The sequence below is a fragment of the Tympanuchus pallidicinctus genome, unplaced genomic scaffold (assembly GCF_026119805.1).
Source record: "Tympanuchus pallidicinctus isolate F22 unplaced genomic scaffold, pur_lepc_1.0 scaffold16, whole genome shotgun sequence".
Classification (NCBI taxonomy): Eukaryota; Metazoa; Chordata; class Aves; order Galliformes; family Phasianidae; genus Tympanuchus; species Tympanuchus pallidicinctus.
In genome coordinates, this window is record NW_026294679.1 from 18,102,888 (window position 1) to 18,122,913 (window position 20,026).

General features: G+C 45.7%; 1 long non-coding RNA gene across 1 annotated transcript in view; it reads right to left on the reverse strand.

Annotated features, from left to right (window-relative positions):
- Positions 1 to 20,026, reverse strand: part of LOC128078179 (uncharacterized) — a 314,575-nt gene that overhangs the window by 20,430 nt on the left and 274,119 nt on the right. The window contains exon 5 of the long non-coding RNA XR_008205356.1: positions 1,777 to 1,898. This is a non-coding gene — a long non-coding RNA (uncharacterized LOC128078179). The remainder of the gene's footprint in view (positions 1 to 1,776; positions 1,899 to 20,026) is intronic.

Genomic DNA, 20,026 nt, shown 5'->3' on the forward strand with positions numbered 1-20,026 from the left:
CAGAGCTGGGCACGGCAGAGCCCTGCTCCCACATCTGCAGCTCAGCTATGGGACCATCACAGCTGTGTCTGCAGGCAGCACTGCCCAGCAGCACAAGAGCTGGTGTTCCCCAGGGGTACACAGGGCACTGCACTCAGAGAGCCTCATCCTCTGCATGAGGACAGTGATGCAGCAGATGAAGTGGTTTTACCACAAGGACACAGCAGTCTTTCAAAAGGTAGCAAATGCTTTCTCTGAGCTACTCAGTTACACGTTCCAAACTCCCAAACTACACAAATCTCCTGAGAAAATGCAAGTCAGTCAGAGAGAAATCTTGGAGCCACTTCAAACGTTTTGCCAATAATTCATGCAATGAGATTAAAAAAGCCATTTCTTCCTTTGCCAAGTACACAGAGACCAGAGTGTTCTCTATTGTGTAGGAACATCACAGCATGTAGCACTTGACAAGGAAAGGTCACTGGGGAGGGGCCACAGCTCCTTTTTTAAGAGGCTGCTACTGGTGTCCTTTGGAAAAACTGATTTTACACTGTAGCAAAAGCCACAATTGCATGCCCGGCTAACTGGGCTGAAATACCTGCCCGGGGCTTCTTTCAAAGAGGCGCTGCTGGAGGGTTCTGTGCTCTCTATCCGATCTGGGACCAATCCCCCGGTGCTGTCAATTGGCAGACACCCACTGCATTGTCCTGTCTGAGCATTTCAGTGCTGCAGCATGGGCAATGGACCAGGAGCAGAATGAGCTGAGCAGCACCCTGTGTTCAGGGGAGTCTCAAGGTCCCAGTCTTCCAGGGAAACACAGCACAGAAATGACCCCTTATGTGATGGAGGGCAGGGAGAAATAGAAATGGGGAACCACAATCAAATGGCCTTAAATCCAGCGATGCTTCCCAAAACTGCTGCTTCACACACACTGACGGTGACTGCCCAAGGCCTCATCCAACCTGGCCTTGAACACCTCCAGAGATGGGGCACCCATAGCTCTCTGTGCAGTCTATGCCAGTGATTCACCACTCTGAGTAAAGAATTTCTTCTAACATCTAACCTAAATTTCCCCTCTTTTAGTTAAAAGCCACTCGCCCTTTCCCTCTTGTGCTATCAACAGATAGGCTTCTACAGGATGCAACACAAGGAACCTCTCTGGAAACACATAGAAAACTCTGAAAGTGGAGTTTGTTCAGCCTTGCCACAATTGTGTGGGACAGGAAGGAGAGTTCAAATTGGTAATCTTCACCAAAAGATTTAAACCACCACTATGGTTTATGTACACCACAACAGAAACACAGATCCCAAATCCCCTCTCATTGTAATCAGAATGGAGCCATTTCATCATGACTGATTTCATTGTGTCATTTCCAATTTACACCATGCAAAGTGAGAGGTGACCCCCAGCCCCTGGGGGTTAGAAATGCTGCGGGAGACCGAGGAGCAAATCGGGGGGCTCTGCAAACACCACTCAGAGCTGTCTGCAGAAACGCTGCAACAACCTCAGACATACTGCATCCTTGTAGTGTTGCACAATAGCAGGACAAAGGCAGGGGTGTGAGAGGATCCGTGGAAATAAGAGCGCAGGAAATACCAGGCTGTCCAGCCAGTGCTCTGTGAGCCCATAACCTGCCTGCAACAATGACTGTAACTCAGGGGGAAAAAATAACAACTCTGCAAGAGGTAATTATCTAACAAGGTACAAGTAACAAGATTTTCATGCCACTTCCTGCCGGTCAGTGGTAGCCTTCAGCTGGCACCTCCACAGAGCAAAGCCCATCCCAGACTCGAGCATACCTTTACAATTCAGCATTTCCTCCTGATCCATCCGAATAACCCATCTCATTTTCTACCTCTCCGAGATCACGGTCTCATCAAATCATTGTGCTGAGAACTTTCATGGCTAACGGAACACTGGTCTGAAATAAAATAACAAAAAAGTGGTCATTCTACCAGTGGTGAGTTGTTGCTAACTCAATTTCAGTGGCTGCCAATCACTGTTTTCTAGAGAGGCCCACAAAAAGCCACTTGTTTTAATCCTGAGCAGACAGAAGGCATTCTGGTAGTGGGTTAAGGGTTTCTAGGAAATGGCAGCAGAGTTAGAAACCTTACAGCAAGAACATTTTCATGTGCCCCGTGGCTCAGGTTGATGGCATGCAGGAAAGCTCACAGAACTCTGGACGATGCTGTTTGTTTCATGGCTGTGAACACATTAAGCAATGGAATTTGCTTTTAGATCTAATGAGCTGGACTGATACAGGGATGTCAGCAAAGTCCAGCAACAAGCCACTTATTCTCTTGAGCCAGGGTAGGTGACACAACTGCTGCTTACACTGGCACCCAAGAACCCTACCCAACAGCTCACACTATTTCACACTGGGATGTTACGGAAATGCCCAGTGAAAATAACCATGGTTATATCGTAGGGGACAGCCAAGGTTCCTGAGAGATAGACTCTGCATTGCAAATGAGAATTTCCACCTCTGTGGAGGAACTTTCTTAGCATGTATGGGGTTGAGAAGAAATATTCCAGGACCATCCATAAAAACTGTAAACATACTTTAGTGATATTCTCTTTCCTCATCATGAAGCCAACAAAATTTTAATGTTCATGACACTTACTTTGTCACTGCTGGCTGGCAAATTCCAAAGATAAAACACAACAAGAATCCCAATATAAAAGCACCAGCATTAGCTTGTGACAAGCTACGAAACGCCAAAGGAAACAAACCTGGTTTAACGACAACGAAGTGGACAGAGAATGAGAAAACCCTGTGGAAACACCAAGTCTGCCATCTTTTGTATTGGTGGATAAAAGCTTGGCGGCTCCAGCAGGCTGTGGGATTTGCAGTGGGCAAAGGGAAGGACTTGTAGAACTCCTGAAAGATGCCATTTATTATTCAACTGGAAACACGGTTAATGCCAGTGGGACTTGGTCTTCCTCATAAACGAGAACAATTTTTACTTAAAGCACTCAAATGACCACTAGGGCTGCTCTAGCCTCTGTGACTGCAGAGTACAGTTTTAAGCAGTTTTATTAACTTTATTTTAAATCACTTCCAGCGCTGATCCCCCTAAAGATCAAAGCTGCTCCATCATTTATACCTGGCAGGCAGTAAAACCCTTACGTAAATCTGTAAGTTCCCTTGTTAAGTTTAACATTCATCACTTAACATCACTTAGCAGCCAACTAGGGGACAGTGTGCCTGCCAGGCCAACCAGCCCCATCTGCATCCCTGCAGTGAGGATCCAACGCTGCTGAAGTGGAGGCAAAGCTCCATTCAGTGTCTGCTCCTCCGAAAGGCACAGATGGGGGATGGCCCTCGGAGAGTGCATCTTTGCCCCCCATTTCATCTGCACCCCGGTGGTAACTGTCAGAATTCCTTAAGTTACTAGGAAACCTCAGAGAGCCACAGAAAACATTCTGTGCCTAATGAGGCCTTCTTGGACCACAGTGTCATCAGACACTACCACGACCCGCTAATGAGCTTCTCTCTGTGCAGTGCGGAGCCGCGCTGAACTGAACTCTCCCCATAGGACGACGCGCCATGAACTGGCAGATTAAACTTTCCACTGGACCAGGGACAGTTGCAAGGCACTGGGATGGCGTCCAACTTCAGCTAAGTGGAGTAGGGACTGAGAACATGAATTCATAACCAGCAGCCATCAATGAGGCGTAGGGAGCCATGTGCACAGCATGCACTTGGGTAAGGAGACTGGGGACTAGAGCAGAGTTGACTGTGCCTAATGTAGGGCAGGCAGGACACAAAAAGGCTGTATCCATCCAGTAGAAAGCAATACAAAGGCAAGACCACCATATCTTAAAAGAAAAAAAGACAGAACATGGATACATCCAACGAGTATTTGAAAGCAACTTCCTCTCCTTGCCTGTAGAGCCAAGGATGTTTGAAAGGAGATCCAGCAGCCCTAGGCAGGGACCATAGCTGCAAGAGGGGAAATGAGAGATGACAAGTCTGAAATGCAGAACACGATAGAGGAACCAATGAAAGACAAGGAAGAAGAGCCAAAGATGCTTAGATTTTGTAGCAGCAGGAACTAGTCAGGATGGCAAAAGAAACACTAGAAGACAGAGACAGATACGATCCAAAGGGAACTGCAGCTACGCAACAGAGCAGTTCCAGTATCCCCTTGACTAGAACAAGTACAAAGCGTCAGCTGCGTGATGTGCCAAAGCACCTCTTTGGGAAACACTTTTTCTTGAAGTTTTCTTCTCTTTTTATTCCCCCCTCTCCTCCTCCTTCCTCCCTCCAGCTTCCCCCTCCTCCCTTCAGGCAGAGATATGTTTCTCTCAGCTTCTGTGCCTGTGACTTTACTGCATGTGGGAAGTCAGTCCGGAAGGTCACCTCTTTCATCAAGTATTCTATTTGCATCCAAAATTGTATGTACATGAAAAATGTGGTCGTGTGTTGCACCTAGCTGCAGACGCAGATGAAATTCTGTGGAAAGCCTGATGCACACTAACCTTTGCAGATGGTGCAGCTATTGCTGAAAAATGGATTGCTTAATAAAGCATATCATCCGACATATTTGCTGCTTGGCTAGCCAAATAGAAGTTGTTTTTTGCACAAATTTCCTTGTCAAATTTGTCAATGTTCATGTCATTTTTGCTTTAGGTCACAGAGCAAGGTGCAAATTCTTGGCATCTTTACTAGTTGCAAGCCAATTTCGGCTATTTCTAACAATGAAGTGAATTTCTCTGAGGATAAGACACTCACTTTATGGGGAAGGAAGGAAAACAGCACAATGTGGACCATTTTTCTTTCTGGGATTTTCTTCATGCTTTCTCTCTTTTCTTTTTTTCTCCTTCTTCCTGATGGATAACATTTACAAACCTTATTTAATTCACAGCAGAAAGAAAGAGGCCTTTAAGCCTGTTAAAAGATTTATTTTGTTTGACTATTTGGTGCGAGATGCATGCAGAATTTTTGCATTGGTACACAGAAAATGTATCCCTTTGTGCCAGAAAATTTGCAGGAGAAGAAAAGAATGCCATTCCCTTGGCACTCTCAGGCGAGGAAGGCAGGGGTTCTCCCCTACCAAGTGACTGCTAGAAGTGCCTTCATTTTTATTAACCCCACAATCTTTTAGGCTCGAAGCCATACAATGCACCTGTTCTGTTTGGTTTTCTACCTGCTCTGTGTCCTTCTGCTCTGCCTTCACACTCATCACATCCCCTGTTCAGATGCACCTTTTCAAGCCTATTCCCTTCGTCCTGGCTTTCTAACCATTCTGCTACACGATCCCTTCCCAGACACAACCATAGCAAGCAGCTCTACTCAGAGGCAAAAGCAAGGAATGCCACTGCCATGTCTGCTACAATAAAACCCTCAGCTGTAGGAGGGCTTTAAAACTGCAGCATGCTCTTATACAAGCACAGCAGTGAAGAAATGGTGCCAGTATATGGCTGGCTCCCAGGCACTGGGGTGCTGCCCATCAGGAGGGCCGCAGAGAATGCTGAGCAGCTGACAAGCGCGTGGAAAGGGCTGGAGCCCCGTTCTGGTCCTTCCTCCACCCCACTGCAGCCTTCTTCCACCCAAGTCAAATCACAGAAGGAGAGCACTCCCGGAGCCTCCTCGTGCAGCAGGCACTTTGGGGTGCAGGGCTTCACAGCCTGCCACTGCAATGCAGCTTGTCCAGCCGCTCACAAGCAGGGCAGAAATTTAAGCGTCAGGCACGTTATTTATTTCGCGTTTCCCTTTTTGTTGGATACCTCAGTGGATAGAGTGTTTGTCATTTCCTAGGAACAGGTGCATTCCTCTCTGGCCTGTGTTATATTCTGGCAGCAATCACATTTCCTTCTATGGAGGTTTCATTTCTCCCTGACTTCCCACCTCAGACAAAGTCCTTTACCAAGAACAACCTTTCCCAAAGATGCACCGCTTGCCAAGTGCATCATCCATCCGATCTGCTCCTCTAACAGGAGACTTTTCTGCAAGATGTGGGCACTTGACATACTCCCCATTTGTCTTCCTTCAGAAAGTATCTCCTTCTGCAAGGAACATTTTGTTTACAGGGTTTATTTTGTTAGCAGGTGTATTCCCACTAGTAAGTTTTCCTCTGCACCATTTTTTTTAAAGGTCTTGTTTGGTAGCCAGATAGCCGAGACTGCCTGTGATAAAGCCAGCACAAGTGATTAATAGCAAAGTCTCTGCCATTTTATTATTAATAGCAGTGTGTTGACTCAATTAAATCCAGCCTGCTTTTTTTGGCAGGCCTTTGCAATTATACATATCATTATGGGCTGCAGCCCAAATGCATCCTGGGAGTAGACCAGAACTCCACATTAACTTTTTCTGGCTCTCTGTTTCCAGGTTGGCCACTGAAACATGTGGGCTATAACCAATCCAGGCTGCTTCAGGGATGGAAGGATAGAGAGAAAACGACAAATGGCAGAGGTGGGGATCACACCTAGGTAGGGCACACTCCCCCACAGCCATAAACAGCCTGGCAAACACATCCTAGATCCACCCCTCCATGCTGAACCCCATAAACACAATGTAATCAGTCTGGACAGTACCTGTTACCATCAGGGGTGATTTTCCAGCACGCTGAGGGGAGTGTCCAGTAAACCCTTCCAAAACAGACTTGCAAGCAGCTTGGCCTGGCTTGAAGAAGCACTGAGCTGACATTCAAGCATTTATCTTGCGATGAGTTCCAGGAACATGTGTTTCATGGTGGAAAGACTCAATAAAGCTCAAGTACCCCAACTCAAAGTACCCCAACACATCCTGTAAGCATATTTCACTGCTGGACCTCTCAAAACCTCCCAGCCAATCTGCTGGGAAAAACAAGGCAGTCGTGAGGCTAAGGCCTAAGACTAGGACAGTGCCAAGCTCAGTCCTCAGCACCGATATGGACTCCATGTATCTTTGCAGGTGAATCTTCTGTCCATACAAAGTCCTGGAGCAACTGCTGTAACCTCCCAGCTCAAGTGGTCCACAGGACATTTAGGTTACTTGTTATTAGGGAGCACCAGACTTGGGTGCCATAAACAGCAAATTAAGAGGCACACAGACAAGGGTAGGTTGCCTTACCTGGGCTTTGAAAGATTTGGGGGACCCTGAACTGAAGAGTTTATGTTTTTTTCACTGCTTTTTTTTGTGACAACTCATCCACAAGCTGTCCTGTTAATCATGGGAGAAAGCTCTTTTAAGACATGAAATTAATTAGGCTTGTATATACAGCACCTAGCATGATGAGAACCTGATCTGAGTTTAGGCATTGTCATCCCCCAGGTAACAAATTGGCCATGAAGTGCTGGAGAAACAATCAGGCCTTGGCCTCTTGCAAAAGCAGCATATGTTGCCCAGCAGCACTTGCCCATTGCTGTCCTTTGCAGACTGGGTGGGCTCCATCTCCCTGCAACCTGCTAACCAGAACTGGCAACTGCAGTTATTTCTCTAGCATGTGTATGGTCTACAATTCATCTCAGCCTGCCTGCTGGATTTTTCTTCCCAAGCCCACTGCTCTTTCAGCTGCAGCTCTGGATTCTTCTTTCCCATGGAGCCTGAAAACATCCCACTTTTCTCTCCAGGTACCCAGGGCACCACCTCTCTTCCTGCAGCATTTAAAGAGATCCCAGAAGCACAGCTGAAACCCTACAAAAAAGCAGTAGATCTCTTTTCTTACCACCTCAGCAGGGGGTGCTTTGCAACTGAAGGCTCTTTTCAGCTTGCATTACTTCACCTCACAGAAAGTCAGGAGGGTACTCTGTGCTTTCCATCCCAGCTTGGCCTATCTCCATCCATGTCATCCATCTGGTTTATGTTGCTGGCATCAGACAAACCACAGCTGGGGGCTCTGGCTAAACTAGTGGGGAAGACTCTAAGCGCTCAGCCTCTCATTTCCTCCCAGTGTCTGCAATGCCTTTGTGGAAACAATTTTGCTGCTGGATGAGGCAGTGCTTTCCTCTGAGACTCCCCTTGAGCCCAGGATGAGCAATCACCAGAGGGGAGATGATCAGACATTGGCAAGGGCTGTCCCTGTCACCTCACAACCAGTTAGTGGGGACTGAGCTGTTATTGCTTCTCTATTATCAGCTACAGCAGGGGCTTCCCTGCCTTGTGGCTGAGGCTGCATTGTACCAATGACTCACAGAACATAACTAAACCATGTAAAATGTCATCCCGTGTTTGCCATTAATAAGGTTTCAATTAATGATACAGATTACCAAGAATACCCTGAGCCTGAAACTCAGCACTGTGCTGTCTAGCAGAGCCAATCAGGCAGCTCTCAGAGTTGAGCCACCACAATGCAGTTCTGCTTTCCAGGACAGATCTGTCCTCGCTGCTATCAGGCAGGGGTACAAAGGTTTTATTTTTAAACATCCCAGGACCTGACTCTGCTTACTTGCTGGTATGAATTACACACTCACGTAAAGGGGGTTGGCCAGCTGTAGTCTGTAAGAACTGGGACTGTGTTGAGGTGGGCCACAGTCAAAAATGAAATGAGTCCAAAATGGTGGTGATACCAGCTGACACCAGATCCTCCACCACACGCAAGTCCTTTTAACACTTGGTGTATACATGCAAACACTTCCCTGGTGGAAAACACACAGGGGAACTATGGATGAATCTAGACTTGCATCATCAAACATGTCAACCATTCTGAAGACAGATCTAAAGAGCATGGGGGCATGGCCTGGGCCACCTGTATGCTCCTCACACACCAAGGTAAAGACAAGCAATGCATTGCCACTTACCCTGCAGCCTCTATTCCCTGCACACAGCTCCCCTTATCTGGGAGGTCTCTCATGCAAACAAAACCACTCAGTATAACCAAGGGCATCCTCTCTCTTGCGCACACACACAGCAAGAGTCTTCCCAATTTTTGCATCACCTCTGTAGCTTCCTCTCTGTGCCTGCAGTCACACACATCTCCTCCTTCCTGCACGCACCTATGAGCACAACACATCTCTGTGAGGAATGCAGACAGACTTGCTCATGCACACACCACCCCCAGGAGGAGCTCCAGGTACAAGAGGCAATCCTCATGGCTCAGGCAGCCTGCTGGAAGGAATAATTAAATTTCCTGATGAGCATGAATATCACACAAAGGCAGACACCCACATAGGCTGGAACATTTCTAGCCAACATCCCTGCGATCCAGATATTTGAATTCACCCATCCCCAGCCTCTGCTCTCAGCAGTGCTGACAGCAGCAAAGCTGAGCTTGTTGCACTGCCTGGGAAGCCCTCTCACATCTGCTGGCCTCGTCTGCAGCAGGCAGTAAGGTGCTGTGCACAGCCTTGTCCTCCTTATACCAGGGTGAGGCACCGTGCTTGCTGCCCTTCCTCAACCCACTGCTCCTACATAACATGACTTGGCCCCCACACCCACTGCTGTCCCCATTCCTGGGGCAAAGGAGAGAACTACACAAGCAGTGTCAGACTGCTCAAAGCTAACAGTCCTCCCCGGTGAAAAACTAAGACATGGCAAGTCCCTGGTGCAAGAACATGCTCTCTAGGTTACAACTTGTACAGAATCCATCAGCCCTAAATCTCCTCTCATCCTGGCTCAAGTCATTTTGCTCTCTTCCATTTTACAGAGAGGGGTTGAAATGCTCACATACAGCAACAGAACACCCTAAACCCAGAGTACAGAGGATGAGTGGAACTTAGAGAAGGGCAGAGAATGATGGGCAGAGCAGTGTTCTTAGTAGTGCAAATTACACCCAAAACCACAGGATTCCCAGCCACAACCAGAAGGGCTCACTCCCACAAACCTCTGTCCCCCATTAAAGGAGTCTGGCCACTGAGCACACACAACCTTCTGTACCAAAATGACAGCAGTGTAGTGGCAGAGGGTTGGACAGCACTATCAGAAGTATTTGCATGTGTCCTTTCCTTGAAAGTGGCGTGCTCCTCAGACTCGTCTGCAAACATGACTCTCCAGGGAGAGCTGTGTGCTTGGAAGATCCCATTGCAGGAGCACAGGAAGCCCACAGGCATTTTCCCAGCAGTTTCAACAAGCTGCAAAACAGTTCTGTGGGTAAGTGGTTTTGAATGTGCCTATTTATACTACCAGAAATAATTACGATGAATGCTGCTAGAAAGAGGTAAGAGTAATATTTTTACGTTTTAAAAAGGATAGGGTTTTCCTAAGCATTCACTGAGCCTCATGAAAGGACAGGAACATACAACACAGGGCAAATAATTTGCTTGCAACAGAGCTACAAGCCCAGGGACTTTGGCAAAGATACACAGGGATGGTAGCACAGAAATGGAAGGAAACCATGGTGCTCTCAGCAGAGTCAAAGTGAGCAATGTGCAGCTAGTGTCACTTCAGCATCAAGAACTCTGGTCAAGAGCTACACCAAGACAACACTAGCTGCCTTGTGACAAATGGACCCCTTGCTGCGGTAGCAGAAGCACACGTGGCAGAAGACTCACAGGGATGGCCATTTGCAAATTGCCCAAGACACACACTTAACTATGTTCCTCGTATGCTGCCACACATCACGTTGGCAGTCTCTACTCATATTCTACCTCTTAAGTGCTTTCACCTCAGAGTTCACATTAGGGGGGAAAACAACCAGCACAACTCTTTCCAGAAGTCCTGAGGCCAGGAATTTAGTTTACTCTCAGAGGGGAATTTGCTGAGGGCTTTTTCAAGAGTTCAGGTCTGATTCGAACTTCAATATCAAAGGCAGATTTGTACTGTGTCAGCTGAGTTCTGCCCATCAGCCTTCTGGATCTAAGCCTTGCCAACACTCTTCGATCTTTGATTTTTTTTCATCTACAATGATGATGCTCAGAAATACCACGTGGTGTCTTTGGGAGCTGGCAACTTTAACACTCCTTTGTGCATATGAGAAATCTCTTAATCTTCTTCTCTTTTTCCCTAAGGCAAGCCAGGAAAAGAGCTCAAAGGAAATACCTTACTGTAACACTGAAGCTTACAAATAAAAGCAGAGTCACGGAATGAAAAGCCAAAGGTCTTTAGTCATGCTGAACTTGCTTTTTCAGCTTCTGGGGTTGTTGCCCATCCACAAGAGCTCAGTATAACACTATTTATATTTGCTAATTGCTTTCACAAAAAAGGATTGTTGTGTAAGTCACTGCCCCAGTCTAGAGTACATGGGGAAATTCCCATGGATATATACAATATAGAGGCAAACAAAGACATCCAAATTTCTGCCTAGTTAAAGATGCGTCTATCTATTGATGACTTATCAATGTAATGAGGAATTAGTCAAAACACTGGATTAGATCTGGGTTCAATCTTCAGCTCCCTTTTCTTCACACTACCACGACACTCCACCCCATATGGATGGGCAGCAGTGGCTCCAGCAAGCTCCTGGGTTTGGGAGACACAGGTGGAGTTTTCAAGATTACCAGAAGGTCTTAGGAACATGTGTCAGCAAGATGTGTGCTCCAAACTCCATCCACTGCTTTGGAAGACTTCCAGCCCCAGGAGTAAAATAACAGGCATAGAATATACAACGCTGCTAGGCTAACAAAGCTCATCTTTTTTCTGACTCACATTTTTTCTTTGGTTTCAGTGCAGAGAATTGATGCTTCATTTCTGCATCTTTCAGATATGCATATACACAGGCACACACATTTTACATATAAGTAAAACACAGCTATACACAGACCTGGGCAGGGCAGTCTGCTTATACGTGTGAAGCACTGCTATTTACGGGCCGTTTCTATGGTTATAATATACATGGCTCTTATGAACTGCTTCATTAACCTGTCAATCAGATTGCTTTTTTTTTTCTCATTCACCCCTCTTCTGCATTACTCCGTTTTGGAAGTGAAGCATGCACGTGTCAAGTGCATTATTTCAGATCATGTAGACACACAGACACACACAGACGTATGTCCACCCAGGAATGAACACAGTTCCATTGCTGCCTCCCTGGGAGCTCAACTCTGGGCAACCCCAGACTCAGCCAGCCACAGTGATACGCAGGTGGCCATTTATTACCCAGCCCGGTCGGGGGCATCAGGGGCAGGAGCTGCCCCCCAGCCCGGCTGCTCACAGGAGGAGGGGGCTGCTGCAGGGCAGGGCTGTTTGGAAGTGTTGCTGATGGGCTAGGCCCCAATAAACCCCCCAAAAGTGCTGATGTGCCAAAAGCAGCTGACACTGATGGATCTGCTCTCATCTTGCCTTTCAGCCCCGATGCAAGAGAGAAGAGATAGAGAAACAAAGGCAGAGATTAACTCTTTTGTCACAGAGCTCTGCAGCTTTACAAGGCAAGATAAAGCTGCTGCCCAGGTTGGATGCGGACGGGACCAGCTCAGCACAGTCTGCCTGATTCTATGGAGTCCAATGAAGGGAAAAAACAACCTGAACTGTGCAATGATTTACTGACAGGGCCAGAGCTGCCTAACAGAGCCTTATAGCTTTCCTCATGGCTGCAACCACAGCCAGGGAGACCTGTGTGGATGGTTCTCCCATGCATACAGGCAAGTATGAACCTGTAGCCTGCGTTTCGATGTCATGCAGCTACACAAGGAGTGCTTGGAAGGTTTCTCTCTTCCCTTGCTCCCCTGAAAGGACATGGCCACATCTCAGATCTCCCTTCAACTACATTCAACTACAATCTCCCTTCAACATGGGTGTAGCTGTGCTACATTGAGCCTAAGTACATCAGTAGGCACTTGTATTAACAGCACTGGCAAACAAATAATGACAACAATATGAGTGATAATTATTAGTAAAGATGTTAAGCAGCATTCTATTTCCTATAGAAAAATTCATTTCAATTCTATTCAATTGGATTTTCATTGATTTGGAGAGAGGAGGAGGGATACCTTTTCTAAGTCATTCTAAAAAAAAAAAAAACCCACAAAGCTTTAAATCCATATTGTAATTTTGATCCTTTTCCATCTTCAACAGAAACTTCAAAGTTGTATCCTTTGATAAAAAAGATGTACTTTCTTTTTTTTTCTCTCCTAAAGAAGAGACCTTGTGTCTCCAAGTTCCATTAGGAAGCACTGCCAAGATTTTTCAAGTCCTGTTTGTTCTGCACTTCACTTCTATTGCATAGTTCCCACATATTCCCAGAAGGTCTGGCAGGAACCACTCAGAAGGAAGCACAGATCAGCATAGGTAAAGGGACAGGGGCAGGCTGTGCTGAGCAATGGGGATGTCTGCAGGTTGCTGTAAGGACAGGGACCTCGTACAGCCCCACAAACACACAGGAAGAACCTGCCAGCCTTGCAATCCATCCATCACTGAGCACATCAGTACAGACAAGCGCATTACACTGGGACATGGACGCATTCTGAAACACAGCCGCGTCACTGCACCAAGAATTCCTGCTCTCACACACACTCTGCTGAGCACACAGTCCTGCCTGAAACACAAACAAGAGCTCCAGGCAACAAACAGAAGATAGAGGTTCAGGGTGGCACTTCTTTTTCCCCCTGAGAAATAAGGTTCTTCTTCATTTTTAGCAGGTTTTAGGCCACATCTTTTCAGTATTGCCTCCCTTGCCTCATGTTTTCTTTCAACAAAGATATTCAACATCCAAAATCTTTTTAGGCCCTAATGGAGGCTCACAGAACACTGTTTGTGTCTACAGGATGACCTAAAATAAAGTCTGATATGGTAGGTCTGTTCCAAAGCCTGGAAACAACTCTGAAATTTCAAGATTTCCTACAGCACACAGAGAGAGCAAAAATCATGTCACTGTGTCAAATGCAGACAGCCTAGGAAACAGGCCCACCAAGGAATTATTGATCATCCCTTCACATGTCCTCAATAAGACCCTGGTCTGAGCCCTATCCACTACTTGCCAACTGACACATGCTGAGGTGAAATGCGCTGCCTGCTCTCGGCATCCAGCACCGCAATGAGCCATTTGTGAAGCTCTGCACAACTCCACACTCTCGGTAGCACACTTCTTTAAGGCAGAAATTTTAGACTTTATCTTACATATATATGTGTATATATACACACATACATACACAGCTTCTGAAGGGCTGGGGGGAAAAGAAAACAATCTGTAGGCTGTTGTACAGCTGATTGGAGCTTGCCTTGCTCAGTAACTTTTGCAGAGTTATTTAGGAATAGCCCAAGGTCCCTGGGGTCCTGTGGACTCTGAAACTGAGACTTGCTGTAGTAAGGCTTTTATAGGAATGGCTGTCATGGGCTGCCTGAATGACAGAGGTTTCCAGTGCCAGGGTTAGACAGTCTCTGGCTGTAAGCACCTCTGAATAAACCCATCGGCACTGACAGCCATGAGAGGTGCTCAAGCATGACACTTGAGCATGAGCCTGCCTATAAGCACCAGAAGAGCACTGGTGGAAAGAGAATTCCTCCCATGCACCAGCTGTGGGGAAGCAGTGCCCTGAGCTCCTGCAGCGGGCCCCAGTCCAGTGCCCCCCACTCTCTGACAGATCACAAGAGCCCATTTACCCCAAGATATGAAATTTGTGTTTTTTCTCTATTGTGCTTTAATGAAACCCTGTTTATTCTAGGCTTTTAATTCTTTCCATCTATTATGTTTAGACAACTCATTAACAATCATTTGTTATCATTAGACTTCAATTTTAAGCTCCTTTTCCCAGAGGAGGCAATGCTGTGCTTTTAAACATATTTGCATCATAAACAATTTTGGGGCCCTGCATGCCATATATTACCCTGGCCTTTCCTCCCTCTTACCAGCCTTCTGCTTACCCACACCTGGAGGCACCAACAGAGCCTTGCTGGAATTTGTCCTGGCCCAGGGCTGTGCCTGACCTGCCAAGCTGCAGAGAGCTGTGCACCAGGACAGCAGGCTGGTGTGCTGATAGCAAGCTCTTGGAGCCCAGGTCATGTAATGGTGAGCTGCTCTTTCCACTGGGATTAATGACTACATGCTGCAGCTGAATTAATTAGGGCCTGTTAAAGATATCGTGCTAGCCTGGGATAATTCGTGGGCCTCATTCTGCTCATTTATGGTTGTTCAGCTCCACTGAATTTAGTGAAGTCATTCCTGATTTGCAGCAGGGTCCCCCGCATGCATGCTGGATAAGCACTACGTCACAGTCTGCATTCACTGACAGCTCCCAGAGGGCAAAAATCTGATCCCTGTTATGTCCTGTAAATCCAGATCAACATTCACTGATGCTGCAAGGCATCCCTTGGATATGGACTGGCAGCGTGGGCTGCATGAGGAAATGTGCTTTGGCACAAGATAGATCCTTAAGTTGTGCAGAAAGTAGGAAAGGAAAAAGAAGGAAGAGAAAGAGAACTGACTTTTGCCTGGACTAGAAGAAATAAAAAAGAAATCACTAACCTAAATTTTTTTTTGAGTGTCTTGATCTCCAAAAGCTCATTTCAAATTACACTGAAGAATGCCATGTCCACTCATTCCCTCACACCGGCGAGCAATCTGAGGACACATCATTTTGAAAGAAGCTTATGTCTTATTAATGACATAGCTAGATCATCTGTCAGTGCCAAGCCTTTTGCTGGTGTAATGGGGTTGTTGTTGCTGCCCTGATGTGCTGGGATTTTGCTTTTTAATGCTCATCTGGTAATGTTACTAGGACAGGAATGCACACTTTGGGGCTCCCTTACACTCTTCACTGGCAATGCGGAATAAAACTGCTGCACAAAGGCCTCAGTTCTGCACAGCTCCATGCCAGTGCTCACCTTGGAAGTCTTGAAGGCCATTCACAGGCCTGTCACCTACCGAAAGCTCCTGCACCACCAAGGGCAAAGGCAGCATTGCACTCAGCCAAATTTTGTTGGGTACAGTGCAAAGTGTTCTACCTTTGCCTAGGGCTGACTAAGTTTGGATTGTCAGTTATCAACTGATGCACAATTTGGTCAGTCCTACAAACACAGAGGAGCAGCAAGCTGGAGCGTGACACCTTCTACAGGTGAATGGTTGTAGCTTAAATGAAGATGAAAACTCTGTACATAATGTCACAGACAGTTCGTGGAATTTTTACACTTCTGATGAATTCTACAGCCTATGCTAAAGATAAAGATGATCACAGCTGTGTGCTGGGCTTCTCTCCATTGTGACAGCATATAAATTTACAGTTGCAAGAGTTTGCTCCCTTCTCTAAGGCCTGGAACATGCTTCTGTGGGAGTTGAGAACTGTCAGCTAGAAGCAGTTGTGGCTGGAGGTGCCCAGAGCTTGGATTTCAAGAAAGATGCTACAGATGATGCTTGCAAGCAAGGCTCCACCCTGCATGCTAAGTACATTCCTGTAATTTTCTATCCTTCCTGTTGTTATTCTGATCCAATTAAAGTCACTGTGGTTAAGTGAAAAGTCTGGATTGGCTAATTGGATTTGGGAAGGCAGAACACCCATCAGGGGCCAGGTTTAATTTAGGTTTTCTTAAAATTTCTAAAGTCAGGCTGACTTTACTGGCAGGCTACAAGGAGCCAGCTCCATCCTTGGATAGCTCCAGCTCAGAGAAAAGGGATTAGTCAGTTGCTGAGCAAGCTCCCTACTGCCTGGTGTCCATGGAGCTTTCCAATTCCAATGCCTGAGTCAGAGCCCTCTTATTTTTGGAATGCGCCTCTCACAATACTCTTGCATAGATCTCCCACGTGCCCTTTCTAAGTCTCTTGTTCCCAGTTTGGTATTGCACCATCTCTCCTGCTTCCTCTAAATATCAGCACAGTTCCCTTCCTAAAACACCTTCTCCCATATTTTTGAGAGGGGTACATCTATGCAGCTCATGTACATGGTTGGACCTGCGTGAAACATTTCAGCACATGACACACTTCTTCAAACACTGAATGGCCAATTCCGCCCAAGTGCCCTAGGTCCAGACCAAATGGAGCTCCCTAATCATGCAGTGACACAAATAAGATAAAAGAGCAATTTTCACAAATACCTGAGAGGGACCAGAAGCCTACCTGTGAAAGTTCCATTATAAGGCATTCAAAAATTGTATGCCATTTCAGCTAAAAACGGAAGGTTCACTTAAAGTCCTTAAAATATTTTATATCATCATACATTGAGTACCTTGTGAATTTCAAGTTTCTAATATGTTCCCAGGATGTTTACTCTGATTTACTACACACCTTGGACATACAAGCTCTGAAAAGGTAATGAACTAGAAGGACAGCTGACACTCATCTGCTCACCTGATTCTAAGAGCTGGGATCTTCAGAAACTCATTAGTTTTCAAGAAACTTGCAATAAAACATTTAATAACACCGCCACCCAAACATAAAATAAGCCATTTGTAAGTCAGTACTAATCAAGAAATGTATCTTAATGATATCAACAAAAGTAAACAGTGGTTTGGATAGAATTAAATTCATGGTTCAGATTTTTTTAAAATAAGGCTTGAACATTTAAAAAAAATCTCAAGTATCACACACCTTATATCTCAAACACAAGACTTTTAAGATCACTGAGCATATTATGACATCTACATAGTAATAGCAATAAATATCTGCAGCATGAAATGCTAGAAGGATCACTTGAACAATAGTCTGGACTTGCTTTCTGCTCCTGTTGAAACTGAAGGGATGAAGAGGATCAGCAAAGAAATGGAACCCTTCTCACGTATCTGTTGCCTTTTTTTTCCCCTTATACTAAGTTGAAACGCAGTCTGCTAAGCAGATATTTGGCCACGGCAGTCCAAGGCAGTAGAGGTGCTCTATGGGGTTGACTTTCTAATGAAGAAGGCCAGGAAGAGAGCACAAAAGACACTCGTGTCAGAATAAAGGATGCAATTGACTTTATCGTGCTCCCAGAACCAGGACTTAGTTTAGGAAACCACATATAAAGCAAGAGACTGATGTCAAAATTTGAGCATAGATTGGCCAAAGCAAAGGAGGAGCATTTCTGGATGAAGACAAGGTTAGCAAACATTTTGTTTTCAAAAATAAGTTAATTCCTAACAAAGCAGCAGTTATTTGAGAAACAGGTATACCTTCCTTAAATGGCTCAGCCTTCTGGCTTTTTTCTCAATGAAATCAGTATTTTTACAATGTTTGACACCTGCGGTGGAAATATGTTCCCTGCCCCAATATTCCTAAACCCCTCAAGGATTTTTTCAAGGCTCATTTCAGCCAAGTCGGATTTTCGCAAGCCTAGCCCTTCCATCCAAGGATGCTGCTGTCAAAAAATCTTTGATATCATCTACGCTTTTATGCAAAAGTCTAACACATGCTTCCCTGTGGCCTTGGCAGTATTGGACCGCAACCCAGAGATTGCCAGGATCCAGGTTCCCAGCCCCTCCTGATCCTGGCATTGACTGCCTTTCAGAATCTGGCCCCTGAGGCCTCACAGTTGGCTCTCGGAAAGGAAAAGGGCCCCTCCTTAAAATCACAGTCCGTGCAAGTTTGTGTCTTCCATGAAAATTAACATGCTGGACAGCAGATGGGACAAACACATGATAGAGGCCAGATCCTCACTCTGGTTACATCAGCATCATCTGCAAACTTGAGGGAACAAGGGCAAACAATGGAACTAGAGCAATTTACCCAAGCAGTAGATTTGGCCTCCTGCTGGCCAACAGTTTGGATTTTCAGGCAAGTTAAGAGAGACAGAGAGAGAGAGACTATTAATGAAAACACCAGTAACAACAAAGCCTTCCTAGGAGGACCCATGCTCTACCTGTGCTTCATATCTTGGTACCTCTTGGCCAAGCAAAAAAATGGGCTCCACAACCACTGCAGCAGCCCAGGGTTATAGAGCTGACTTAGTTTTCCTTTCTCTGCTCCCAGTGCCCGATTTTCACCTCCTAAAACGCCTGCAGATGGTGCAAATAAGCATAGGTGCAATCTCATGGAAATTTCTGGTAGCATCCAAAGCAGCAGTGCTTGTAGTATTCAGATAGAGCATAGAAGACATGTGCGTGACACTTTGCAAATACAATATATTTTCCCTGAAAAGCCTTTACCTTTTTGAACACCTAGAAGACCTAGATCCTGAATCAGTTCTGTCCCCATTCAGCTTTCCTCTTGATTCTCAGCTTCATTGATTTGAGGATGCTCATTCCCACTTACCATTTTTCTGTCATAGTTTTTCTTTGACCACCTTCAAAGTCAGAAGGAACCTGTCACCTTGTGGTTCTGCCTGAGACCTCCTTTTCTCCTCGAGTTTCTACACATTCTTCTCCTTGGGATACAATGCCTTACTTACTTCCACTCAAGTTACATACAAATACTGTCCATTTTTTCCTTTGCACTTTTCCAGGTGAATTGGCACTAATGTCCTTAGGATGCTGTGAAAACTCTAGCTGGACAGTAGGAGCAGCAGCAATTATCTGCCTAGATAGTCAGACCTGATAGACAAGCTTGGATTTCTGACAACAGTGAGTTCAGAGTAAGCATCTCTGGTTTTGGATCCTCTGCTAGGAGTAGCACAAAATGTTCCGTGCTCCCAGGTCAAACGTGTCTCCTTCATGGACAGGCTCTCTGGACACATCTGGTGTGTTATCAAATTAATTTCCATTGAGCTTGATCCATTGTTCATTAAAGCCAATGGTGACATTTCCTGGGTCATGTTGGAGGTCCAGTAATGCTCTACACCTTCCCATATGTAATCATTTAATTACCTCCCACTAATTACCTTTGCAGGAAGCTTTAAGATGTTAAGTCTGCAACATCTCTTTCTTATGTCTCCTGATCAGGCCTCTGCCCAGGAGAAGGAGACTGGCCTGGCCTGCATTACAGGAAGGGTTCTTCAGGCACCTCACTCATCCACAACAGACTCAACAGCAGGCAAAGGGGAAATGTATTTATCATTACTTCTCTTGACCAGGATGCATTTCCTAAAGCATTCCTTGGAGCACAAAATTCTGGCTTGCACGTGTATGTACATGCATGTCTGTATGCATTTCCAAACCCAAAGGTCAAAGAGGACTGTTACTCTAAAAACAATAAGGCTCTTAGCTCAACTTCGAGGAAGACGCAAAAGCAAATGATCAGAGAGAGAGAAAGCAAGAGAGACAGAGATAAAGAGAAAAAACCAAGGGGAACATGATTTTCTATCAACAAAACAGCAGGGACGAATTCTAGTTCATCTCATCGGAAACGTCTCCTTCGTGTGCAAACAGCGCCTGGAGCCAGCACTAATCTCCCAGATTAAAGCCTTTTAATAGCAATT